A 6,977-nucleotide genomic window follows, 5' to 3' on the forward strand; every position below is an offset into this window, starting at 1 on the left:
GGCATGTTAATGAAGGGGGTGCTTAAGTGTTTGCTTCATTTCAGTGCTTGTACATACTAGAAAATATTACTGAAGGAGTGGCTTGTGTAAAATGTTTATTTTAGTGTGTGTGCTTACCAGGAAATATTACTGAAGGGGTCACTTGGGTGAAATGTTTATTTTTGTGCTTGTGCATACCTGGAGATATTACTGAAGGGGTCACTTGGGTGAAATGTTTATTTCAGTGCGTGTGCTTATTGGATCATGTTACTGGAGGAATGTCTTGGGTGAAATATTTATTTTAGTGCTTGTGCATGCCAGAACATGTTACTGAATGGGGTTGCTTAGGTGTTTGCTTCATTTCAGTGCTTGTGCATACTAGAAAATGTTACTGAAGGGGTAGGTTGAGTGAAGTGTTGATTTCAGTGCTTGAGCTTACCAGGACATCTTACTGAAGGGGTCACTTGGTTGAAATATCTATTTTATTGATTGTGCTTACATGGAGATATTACCGATGGAGTCACTTGAGGAAATGTTGTATTTTAGTGCTTGTGCATACCAAGGTACGTTACTGAAGGGGTTGCTTGGTTTAAATGCTTATTTTAGTGTTTGAGTATACCTGGAGATATTATCAAAGGGGGGCACTTGGGTGAAATATTTTATTTTAGTGCCTGTGTGTGCAGGGGCATGCTACTGAAGAGATCTCTTGGGTGAAATGTTTATTTTAGTGGTTATACATAACTGGAAATATGAATGAAGGGATTGCTTGGGTGTAATGTTTATTTTAGTGCTTGTGCATACCTGGAGAAATTACTGAGGGGATTGGTTGGGTGAAATGTTTGTATTAGTGCTTGTGTGTACCAGGAGATATTACTGAAGGGGTCACTTGGGTAAAATGTTTGTTTCAGTGCTTGTGCATACCAGGGCATGTTACTGAAAGGGTCACTTGGGTGAAATGTCTATTTTATTGGTTATGCATACTTGGAGATATTACTAAAGGTGTTGTTTGGGTGAAATGATTATTTTAGAGCTCTTGCATACCAGGGCATATTACTGAAGGGGTCTCTTGGGTGTTTGCTTCATTTCAGTGCTTGTGTAGACTAGAAAATATTACTGAATAGGTGGCTTGGGTGAAACATTTATTTCAGTGCTTGTGCATACCAGGGCATGTTACTGAGGGGGTCACTTGGGTGAAATGTCTATTTTATTGGTTGTGCAAACCTGGAGATATTACCGAAGGGGTTGTTTGGGTGAAATGTTGTATTTTAGTGCTTGTGCATACCAGGGTATATTACTGAAGGAGTTTCTTGGTTTAAGTGTTTATTTTAGTGGTTGTGTATACCTGGAGATATTACCAAAGGGGTTGTTTGGGTGAAATGTTTTATTTTTGTGCTTGTGGATACTAGGGAATGCTATTGAAGGGTTCACTTGGGTGAAATGTTTATTTTAGAGTGTGTGCATACCAGGGCATGTTACTGAAGGGTTGCTTGGGTGTTTGCTTCTTTTCAGTGCTTGTGCATCCCTAGGGATATTACTGAAAGGGTAAATTGGGTGAAATGTTTATTTTAGTGCTTGTGCATACCCACATATATTACTGATGGAGTCACTTGGGTGAAATGTTTTATTTTTGTGCTTGTGGATACTAGGGAATGCTATTGAAGGGTTCACTTGGGTGAAATGTTTATTTTAGAGTGTGTGCATACCAGGGCATGTTACTGAAGGGGTTGCTTGGGTGTTTGCTTCTTTTCAGTGCTTGTGCATCCCTAGGGATATTACTGAAAGGGTAAATTGGGTGAAATGTTTATTTTAGTGCTTGTGCATACTAGGACATGTTACTGAAAGGATCACTTGGGTGAAATGTTTATTTTAGTGCTGGTCCATACCTGGAAATATTCCTGAAGGGTTTGCTTGAGTGAAATGTTTATTTTAGTGCTTGTGCATACCCACATATATTACTGATGGAGCCACTTGGGTGAAGTGTTTATTTTTGTGCTTGTGCATACCTGGGGATTTTGCTGAAGTTGCTTGGTTAAAATGTTTATTTTAGTGGTTTTGCATACCTGAGAGATTACTGAAGGGTTCAGTTAGGTGAAATGCTTATTTTGGTGCTTGTACATATCTGAAGGGGTCGCTTGGGTAAAATGGTTATTTCAGTGCTTGTGCATACCTAGAGATATTACTGAAAGGGTAAATTCGGTGAAGTGGTTTATTTTAGTGCTTTTGCATATCTGGTGATATTACTGAAGGAGCCACTTGGATGAAATATTTTATTTTAGTGTTTGTGTATACCAGGGTATGTTACTGAAGGGGTTATGTGGTTTAAATGTTTATTTTAGTGCTTGTGTATACCTGAAAATATTACTGAAGGGGTTGCATGGGTGAAATGTTTTATTTTAGTGCTTGTGCGTACTGGTACATGTTACTGAAGGGGTTACTTGGGTGAAATGTATATTTTAGTGCTCGTACATGCCTGGAAATATAACTGAAGGGGCTGCTTGGGTGAAATGTTTATTTTAGTGCTTGTGCATTCCAGGGGATATTACTGAATGGGTCTCTTGGGTGAAATGTTTATTTCAGTGCTTGGGCTTTAGGGGGTTGCTTGGGTGCTTGCTTTATTTCAGTTCTTGTGCATACTAGAAAATGTTACTGAAGGGGTCAGTTGTATGAAATGTTTATTTCAATGGTTGTAGATACCTGGAGATATTACTGAAGAGATTGCTTGAGTGAAATGTTTATTTTAGTGATTGTGCATACCTGGAGATATTACTGAATGGGTTGTTTATGTGAAAGGTTTGTTTTGGTGCTTGTGCATTGCTGGAGATATTATTGAAGGGATTGCTTGGGTGAAATGTTTATTTTAGTGGTTGTGCATACCTGGAGATATTATTGAAGGGGTTGTTTGGGTGAAATGTTTATTTTAGATGTTGTGCATAACCGAAGGAGTGAGAGGTTTATTTTAGTGGTTGTGCATACCTGGAGATATTATTGAAAGGGTTGCATAAGTGAAATGTTTATTTTAGTGGTTGTGCATACCTGGAGATATTATTGAAGGGGTTGCTTGGGTGAAATGTTTATTTTAGTGGTTCTGCATACCTGGAGATATTACTGAAGTGGTTGTTTGGGTGAAAGGTTTATTTTAGTGCTTGTGCATACCTGCAGATATTACTGAATCAGTTGTTTGGGTTAAAGGTTTATTTTAGTGCTTGCGCATACTAGGAAAGTTACTAATTCATTTGTGGGTCAGGGAAGTGCTTGTGCGTACATGGTCAGACTGCTGAAGTGATCACCAAGCAAAATAATTTATTGTGTCATTTTAGTGCTTGTGCATACTTAATACAAAGTAATGTATGGTTTGCAGGGGGAGATAACTCCTTTGTGTGTCGGAGAAGTGCTTGTGTATACTTAGACAAACAAATTTGTCTATTGCAACTCCAATATCAAAGGCACAGCATTGCAATTAAAATGGCTGTGTGTACCACAGGGATGTCGGACTATGACTTGCAAAACCACCTCATTAGCATACTATGCTTTATAACACTTCTCATTTGTATCTCATTATTTTTTAGGCCTTATACATTAGCGTAAATAGCCTCTATGAATTGTACCATTGGTATGCTTATTTGTAAGCTTCAAGAATGCCCCTATTGCATTTGTGCAAGCAACTATGAATACCGCCTTAAAATCTTAATTGGAGTCTTCATAAAAGGGCAAAGGAAAAATAAAAAAAATTTAGAAGAAAAGTCAGATAATTCTCAAGTTAATATCCAGGCATCAGAGAGGAAGTTTGATGTCCAGATGTCCAAATATGGAGGAAAAATCTCTAAGTCACTTTTTTAAAATGACTGTATATATAATACAAGCTTACACGAGGAAGCAGATAATGAATAATGTGCATAGTATGTGCTGGTTTTGTTGAAAGTGTATTCATAACATGCTAGCGTATAGTCAAAAATACATTTTGGAATCAGTGTACAGTAATCATACAACCTGACTATTTATTCATAACAAGGGTGTAATCAGGCATACTCTTTATACTCTATGGTGTATAGTGTTATTTGCATTACTCAGAAACAGTATAGCTTTCTCAGCTTATATTATGGTTAAAGTAATGCCTCTAATAACAAATACATAACTTGCTCACAGACCGGGTTAGTAATCTACAAGCAGTATCTTTAATAGTTTGAGAGATAATTATTGAAAATGATTGTGTTCATTTATTAACTGCTAGGGAAAATTTCCAATAGAGGCATTCTTGCCATGTGTATAGGAGTTACTGTAAAGATTTTAGAAAGTGAACCTCAAGCTTGTGTTAGGCCTCTACTTTGCCATTCTGATGTACTTTTTTGTATCTTACCACTATTACAGGTTGTACAATTTGGTAGCTCAGTTGTACTTTTGAAATGTACTCATGGGTGTTACCTTACCATGAAAGATGATATGCTCCCAGAAAAGGTTAGGCATACTTGCAAGAGGTATTAACTCGTATTTCCTATTTTTAGATTCTAGCTTACTTGATTACTTCCTGATATATGACATTATTTTGTACTCATTGTCATAATTGTCTGCAAGCGATTTCTCAATAGCTACAAGTTCAGTAATGCCTTTCATTGTGCACTGTTTCTGTTATTTTAATTGTTTTGTATGCTTTTCATCTGATGTTTACTTTTCCATGATAGAGAAAACATTTTATACAACTGTAAAGGTGATTGCATTTTAATTAAGCCTTGCCCTGGGCTTGTTTGCCTTTGTCAGGTTCTGATCAGGTGGCAGGACAGGTTGTTTTACTTCAGAGAAAAGAAAGCATTTGTAGAGAAAAGAAATGTGATCACTTGGCCTGATAATGTTAGCTGGGGACATGGTACTGGAGGAATCATTAGGAAAAGAGAACCAGGCTAGAAAATCTGTCTGAAATAGCTAAGGAAAAGAGGAACAATGAAACACAGACGGAAGAAATGTAGGAAAAATATAGGAAGAACTGAATTCTACAACAAATTATAAGGTATTTGTTCAACCTCCTGTCAAAAAAGCTTTAACACTTGTGGCATCATCTACAGAAGCTTTTCTACCAACAATTCTAAGTGTACAGTTCTTCCATCCTGACATGTCTTGTTTGCGTCCAACAGAAACATTAAGAGAAAAAGAAAAGAAAAGAAAATTGTGGTGGTGGTTTTATTGCCCTAAGGTTTTGAAGAGGTATTTCAAGATGTTTTATTTTACTAGGCCCCAAACAACATTAGTGAGAACAAGACATTAAGATCCTAGATCAAAGGCATTTGTACTGAATGTGCGGGTGGGAGACAGGTAAGACACCATATAATAAAAACAATGAAAGAGAGGCATGGGAGACAGAAGAAAAAAGGAGAAAAGCATGAATAATACAGGGAGGTGCAGAGGTACAGCGAGAGAGAGAGAGAGAATGAGTAAGTATGGGAGGGTTAAACAGAGCTCAACAAACTGAAAGAATGTTTCAGGAAGAAGCCAGTGAGAGAGAGACGGAGATAGGTGTGGGACAAGTACAGGAAGACAGTAAGTAAATGAAAACAAGCTGCAGAGAAACATCGATAAGAGGAACAATAACTTGCTTAAGAAACTGAAACAGTGAAGACGTGAGAGCAAGAAAACAATGATCTGTAGTACTATCTGAAATGGCTGGTAGCTGATGTCCCAAATGATGATAAAAACCAGAAAAACTGACAGTTTTCCTCATAAATCTGAATAACATATAACAGTCTAAAAAGTGTGTGTGGAAGAAAAAGTTGGCAATGGACAAAATTAAAAGAGTCATAAAGGAGAGAAAAGTATGCCTTATTTAAGGAAAATAAAAAAAAACTTAAGAATCTCTGAATTTCTGGGATAAAAGACTGCAAAGTTAAACAACATATGAAAGATCTGAATATTTTATTTGTGAAGAAGATACCTCTTATTATAGAAAACAAAACACGACTAAACTATATACAATTTAACAGGCAAACAGGACAAGATTCGGGAAAAGGTAAAGTGAATGAAAAAGTATTATTATAGTTTTAAAAGACGAGATGGGAATTCATATCATCCTTTTTGTTGCTATTAGCTTTTCCTCCTATTTTTAATGTATTATGGGAAAAAATTCCTTCAGCTTGCCACAGACTTTTGAAAAAGTCAGAAATAAACAGGAAGACTATCCTCAGAGAAAGGGAGAAGAAAGAAAGCATTTGTGTGGAATATTTTTTTTTGCTATATTCTCATTTTTGCTGCAGGATATATTCTGTACACGCTACACAGGTAAGAAAAGGTTGTGCATTCCTACAAAGTTTTTGCATTATGCCTGTCACAGAAATTTTTTTGTCTGATTAGTAGCTGTACCATTATATATTTGTTTAGATAAGCACTTTCAACTCTACAAAAGCACTAAATTTTAGGTTATAGCCTGTCTGAAGAGCATTATGTCTTTCTTCTGAAAGTTTTCAAGGCGTACTTCGATCCGTATGTAATGAAGACTGAATTATATTTTTGTTCAGGCTTTTTATAGAATAAACAGGGAGTTACAAAGGTCTTGCTAGCTTTTGTTTGCTACGTCAATGTGATCTACTTCTGTTCTTGGAAAATTTTCTTTTTGAAATAAGTGTCAGCATAAATATGTTTAGAAAGAATATTCCAGGACCTAATGAAGAGAAGCTCATATAAAATGCATTTATTTATTTGCGGGAAAAGGCAGACATAAATCAGAGATTCTAAGTGGTGACAGTATACTAAGGTAAAAATATATATCCAGTAGAAAAAAAAACAGGTGGTCTTCATTTACCAATATAATGAATATGTGAGTGTGAGAGCATGCATGTGTGTGTGTGTGTGTGTGTGTGTGTGTGTGTGTGTGTGTACTTGTGTGTGTGTGTGTGTGTGTGTGTGTGTGTGTGTGTGTGTGTGTGTGTGTGTGTATTCCTAAATGCTACTTTTGATTACTCTTAAGTTTTTCTCTCTTTTTATCTGCCTTTCTTTCTTACTCTTCTTTACAGTATATC

The 6,977-nt window shown here is 36.5% G+C and overlaps 1 protein-coding gene across 5 annotated transcripts in view; it reads left to right on the forward strand.

Annotated features, from left to right (window-relative positions):
• The first annotated feature begins 4,776 nt into the window (after positions 1 to 4,776).
• STYK1 (serine/threonine/tyrosine kinase 1) overlaps positions 4,777 to 6,977 on the forward strand; it is a 486,977-nt gene continuing 484,776 nt past the window's right edge. Inside the window, exons 1-2 of one of the 5 annotated variants that reach the window (XM_044079883.1) lie at positions 4,985 to 6,240; positions 6,972 to 6,977. The exon at positions 6,972 to 6,977 is cut by the window's right edge and continues 46 nt beyond it. The gene's annotated coding sequence lies outside the window, so the exon portion shown is untranslated. The other 4 variants (XM_044079885.1, XM_044079884.1, XM_044079881.1 and 1 more) reach the window with 4 other exon arrangements.

Source organism: Protopterus annectens, chromosome 8.part0 (genome assembly GCF_019279795.1).
Source record: "Protopterus annectens isolate FY-2018-M chromosome 8.part0, PAN1.0, whole genome shotgun sequence".
Lineage (NCBI taxonomy): Eukaryota > Metazoa > Chordata > Ceratodontiformes > Protopteridae > Protopterus > Protopterus annectens.